Here is a 6,037-nt window from a genome sequence, read left to right on the forward strand (position 1 = left end):
GTGTGTGTGTGTGTGTGTGTGTGTGTGTGTGGTTAGCAGGGAGCTGTCAAGTTGGTTTCTTGGAGATACTTATGGCCAAAAGCAACATGCATTCTAACATGGATGACATGCTTGGTAATTACCTACTCCCAGCCCTGTCGGGAGCTCTTTGAGTGACAGCCTGTCCATCTGCATACACGTTAAAGCTCAGACAAAAAATGTCTCAGAGTGTGCTCTTACCCACTGCCTCTCCATTCGACAGCAGATTGTGGCATTTGAAAGACAAGACCATTAAACCCCTAAATCTATTTCCTACGACCCAATCCAAACCCTGCTCCAATTTCTGCATTATTCACCGTTCTGCTCTCAAATCTCATATTTTATACATTTTATTTGGTATTTTTCTTTTTTTCAATCTCAGATGTTCTCCTGCAGACTAAAGAGAGGCGTGAGGATGAGACTTATTTCTTAGGAGATGAAGGAGTATCAGAGGATTAAAAAATAAAACAGCAGCTTATTAAGACCCTTAATTGCTCCACCCACCACACCCTTGGAAATAAGGGCACATTAACATTTGGCTGTTCAATAAAATCTCTTCTTTGTGTGTTTGTGTGGGACCCAGAGTGTGGAGGGTAATGAGACACACGTGCTGTGGAAGCAGTGGAGAGTGACGACAAACAGACGCTGGTGTCATGCTGCTCTGATCAAACACTTCTGCACAGACTACAGGCCCTCTCCTGGCTACTGTTTTAATGACATACATGCTGTTAACACAAAGAGAGCACTCATGCATGCACACATTTTAAAATAAAAACTGTCACTCTGTTCAGATAAAATTGTTCTATTCTTTTTGAATCATTTAAAAACTTTTACTGGTGCAAGAAGTTTGAATTAATCTTCCTTTATACTGTTGTATTTTTATGGCTTTAATTATATACTTGCCGTTTTTAAAGGTTGCTGTGCATTTGTATGATTTTATTTACGATTAAAAAAATACACTAGGTCTTTTGATGTGCTTTTTCTACAGTTTATGAAGAATAATATTTTTTTATTTATTCAAGACCAGAATGATAGTTTAACTAGTCTGAGTGGGACCAGGACTGAAGTGGATTAATGTTTTCTTTAAAAAACAGCCCCTCCCTGGGCTGCCACCTTACCGTGGTGGAGGGGTTTGAGTGTCCCAATGATCCTAGGAGCTATGCTGTCAGAGGCTTTACGCCCCTAGAAGGGTCACCCAAGGCAGACAGGTCCTAGGTGAGGGACCAGACAAAGTGCAACCCAAACACCCCTATGATGAGAAAAAGAAATGTACTTGATGTTCCCTCGCCCGGACGTGGGTCACCGGGGCCCCACTCTGGAGCCAGGCCTGGAGGTGGGGCACGCGGGCGAGCGCCAATGTGGGATGGGTGGTGGCCAAGGGCGGGGACCCTGGCGGTCTGATCCTCTGCTACAGAAGCTGGCTATTGGGATGTGGAATGTCACCTCACTGCTGAGGAAGGAGCCTGAGCTGGTGCATGAGGTTGAGAGGTTCCGGCAAGAAATAGTCGGACTCACCTCTACGCATGGCTCTGGCTCTGGAACCAGTTTCCTTGAGAGGGGTTGGACACTCTTCCACTCTGGAGTTGCCCCTGGTGAGAGGCGCTGAGCAGGAGTGGGCATACTTATTGCCCCTCATCTTGGTGCCTGTGTGTTGAGGTTCACCCCAGTGAATGAGAGGGTGGCCTCCCTCCGCCTACATGTGGGGGGATGGGTTCTGACTGTCGTTTGTGCTTATGTACCAAATGGCAGTTCAGATTATCCACACTTTTTGGAGTCCTTGGAGGGGGTACTAGAAAGTGCACCTCCTGGGGACTCCCTTGTTCTGCTGGGGGACTTCAATGCTCACGTGGGCAAAGACAGTGAGACCTGGAGGGGTGTGGTTGGGAGGAACGGGCCCCCTGATCTGAACCCGAGTGGTGTTCTGTTGTTGGACTTCTGTGCTCATCATGGATTGTCCATAATGAGCACCATGTTCAAGCATAAGGGTGTCCATATGTGCTCTTGGCACCAGGACACCCTAGGCTGCCATTCGATGATCAACTTTGTCATTGTCTCATCTGATCTGCGGCCACATGTCTTGGATACTTGGGTTAAGAGAGGGACGGAGCTGTCCACTGATCACTACCTGGTGGTGAGTTGGCTACGATGGTGGGGAAGGATGCTGGTCAGACCTGGCAGACCCAAACGTATTGTGAGTGTTTGCTGGGAACATCTGGCAGAGTCTCCTGTGAGACGGAGCTTTAACTCCCACCTCCAGGAGAACTTTGAACATGTTCCGAGGGAGGTGGGGGACATTGAGTCCGAGTGGGCCATGTTCCGTGCCTCTATTTTCGAGGCGGCTTACCGGAGCTGCGGCTGCAAGGTTGTCGGTGCCTGTTGCGGCAGCAACCCTCGGTGGTGGACACCGTCCGTGAGGGATGCTGTCAGGCTGAAGAAGGCGTCCTATCAGGCCTTTTTGGCCTGTGGGACCCCGGAAGCAGCTGATGGGTACTGGCAGTCCAAGCGACATGCGGCTTGGGTGGTCGCACTCTCGCACGCACACTCTCAGCAGGGTCCTGGAGGGTGCGTGGGAGTTTGACCTACATGTGCTTTGTGGACTTGGAGAAGGCGTTCTACCGCGTCCCTCGGGGAACCCTGTGGGAGGTACTCTGTGAGTTTGGGGTACTGGGCCCTTTGATACGGACTGTTAGGTCCCTGTATGACCGGTGTCAGAGCCTGGTCCGCATTGTCGGCAGTAAGTCGGGCTTATTCCCGGTGAGAGTTGGACTCCGCCAAGGTTGCCCTTTGTCACGATTCTGTTCATAACTTTTATGGACAGAATTTCTAGGCGCAGCCAAGGTGTTGAGGGGATCTGTTTTGGTGGCCTTAGGATTGCTTCTCTGCTTTTTGCAGATGATGTGGTCCTGTTGGCTTCATCAGATCATGATCTACAGCTTTCACTGGAGTGGTTCACAGCCAAGTGCGACACGGCTGGGATGAATATCAGTTCCTCCAAATCTGAGGCCATGGTCTTGAGCTGGAAAAGGGTAGAGTGCCCTCTCCGGGTCAGGGAGGAGGTCCTGCCCCAAGTGGAGGAGTTCAAGTATCTTGGGGTCTTGTTCACGAACGAGGGAAAAATGGAACGTGAGATCAATAGGCGGATAGGTGCAGCATCTGCAGTGAAGCGGGCGCTGTACAGGTCTGTTGTGGTGAAGAGAGAGCTGAGTCAAAAGACGAAGCTCTCAATTTCCCAAACAATCTACGTTCCTACCCTCATCTATGGTCATGAGCTTTGGGTTGTGACTGAAAGAACGAGATCTCGGATACAAGCGGCCGAAATGAGTTTTCTCCGCATGGTGTCTGGGCTCTCCCTTAAAGATAGGGTGAGAAGCTCGATCATCCGGGAGGGACTCAGAATAGAGCCGTTGCTTCTCCACGTCGAGAGGAGCCAGTTGAGGTGGCTCGGGCATCTGTTTAGGATGCCTCCTGGACGCCTCCCTGGTGAGGTATTCCGGACACGTCCCACCAGGAGGAGACCCAGAGGAAGACCCAGGACACGCTGGAGGGACTATGTTTCTCGTCTGGCCTGGGAACGCCTCGGGATTCCCCCGGAGGAGCTGGACCAAGTGGCTGGGGAGAGGGAAGTCTGGGCCTCCCTACTTAGGCTGCTTCCCCCGCGACCCAACCTCGGATAAGCGGAATAAAATGGATGGATGGATGCTGTTAACACAAAGAGAGCACTCATGCATGCTCATATTTTAAAATAAAAACTGTCACTCTGCTCAGATATAATTGTTCTATTCTTTTTGAATAATTTAAAAACTTTTACTGGTGCAAGAAGTTTGAATTTATCTTCCTTTATACTGTTGTATTTTTATGGCTTTAATTATATACTTGCCATTTTTAAAGGGACTGAACCAGTGACCTGCTTGCTGAGAAGCAGCAGCTCTACCAACTGCACCACCGTGTTGCCTACATCTTTATCAGTTGAATGTTATACAGTTAATTTGGCAGAAATGTTATGATAATATAATTGGAGTTACACCCAGATGTGTGGCTAGCTGAGGTTGCTCAAAGAGCTACAGTCTTCTTGGAGTATACCAACTGATCCACTGACATTCACAAAGATGGACAAAGTAGGTCCACCTCTCCCATCATTTAAAACTGAAGCCACACTGTGTTTTTTCCACCTTTTTTATGAGTTGTCATATTGTGTTTTTGGAGACAGAATCTGTGTACTTGGGTTGTGGGTCTGTACCCTCTAGTAGTGGGCACGGTTCTGCCAATTCGCTAATAGCGGAATTAACTTTCTGTTTAGCGGATTAGCATTTATGCTAACTTTGTACACCTTTAGTTGAATTACCTTCCGCTAAATGTAAATCTGATAAATTCAAGTTGTCTTTTAAAGACCGTTATCCGCACTAAAATCTTACAGGAGAAGGGTGATTTGCACAGAGCAATGCAATGCAATGCTATGCAAAGCTAGTACTTTTGCTTTTACCCCTGAAAGATACTGCAAAGTTTACCACAAAGAGCATATGTGTCAAACTCAAGGCCCGGGGGCCAAATGTGGCCCTCTTTGACATCTTTTCTGGCCCTCAATATGTTATTTTAAGTGTAAAATACTTTTATCACTTTAATTTTTTTCAGTAATCTTTGATTATGTCAAAAGTGCAACAGAGAAAGAGACCAATCAAAGTTGTTGAGGAACCTGCAACCAAGAAAATATGTTGGGTATTTAAATTTAGTTAATGTACATACTGAAACTGGCCCAGTTTGAAACAGGTTTTAATTTTGGCCCCCTTTTGTAAGTGAGTTTGACACCCCTGACAAGAGGATCACCAGTTAATTAATTATAGTAATAGACACGATAGGAGATGTCCGACACACATTGAATGCACCACTCTGCTTCGGCACAGCAGAGTTCTGTTCAGCCTCTTTGGTTCGGTTGGACGGGGTTAATTTATGAAGCTCACCTCTGAACGGGACATGGACCCTTTACCTGTGATTTATGAACCATTTTGATTTCTTACATTACAGACAGTCTTACAGTGTCAGTGACAGCAGTGTATGGTAAGGGCTTTAGCTTCCGCTAACGTTTTATCTGTTTAGCCGATTAGCATTAGTGAAGCTAATTAGTTAGCAAACTTGTGGTTAGAGAAGCTAACTTTTTGGTTAGCTGTAACCACCACTGATGATAAGAAATCAGATAAACACAGCAAATGTTTTTATTTTTACTTTTTTAGAAAATACTGGGGGGGGGGGGGGGGGGGGGGGGGTGAAGGTTTTAATTTTGGCCTCTTGTGTAAATGAATTGGGCACCACCAAGTTTAAAGGTTAAACAGCTTTAACATAAGTTAGAAAGTCATGTATAGATGAGGCACCAGTATAATTTCTTAAGACAACTGTAGCTGACAGTTTGTAGCAAAAAGATTGTTTCCCTCCTAAAAATATAAAACCTGTCTCCTGAGATGACTTGTTGCACCCCTACTTTCTACAACAGGTAAGATACTATTTGAAAACTTCCCACTCAACCCCATTCCAGAAGATTTAAGCTATCACTTTTAACAATTATGCCTTTTTACAAAGCCCTTGCCCCTGTCACCAAGAAAAATGTGTTAAGTGAGCTTGAGCTGTTCAGTAAATATTTTAGGACCTTGTTCTTACATTCCCACCCGCTGTTGGTTACGCACCATCATTTATTCATAAATACCACAACTCAAATTAGTCTCTTTTTTTCACCAATTTTGAAATATGAGTGTAATTAACTGTTGTTGTTGTTTTTTTTCTCAGCGCTGCTCGAGCACTAGAGGTCTTTATCAATTAATGAGGAGCCTATTAATTATGAATGTACTGAGATGAACGTGTAAATGCCTTGACACCCATAAAAGACGTAAGTCTGCTGGAGGTAGAGTTTAGGAGCTGAGGGACCAAATCCATTGGAGAAAAGAAGGAAAAGGTTCAGAAACATTTGTTAAATCTTTCATGGATATTGTAAGGACGGTACTTTTCTGTGGCCCGGTTTGTGTCTGTTTCCCTC

The sequence above is a fragment of the Nematolebias whitei genome, chromosome 10 (genome assembly GCF_014905685.2).
Source record: "Nematolebias whitei isolate Nwh7 chromosome 10, NemWhi1, whole genome shotgun sequence".
NCBI classification, from domain to species: Eukaryota; Metazoa; Chordata; class Actinopteri; order Cyprinodontiformes; family Rivulidae; genus Nematolebias; species Nematolebias whitei.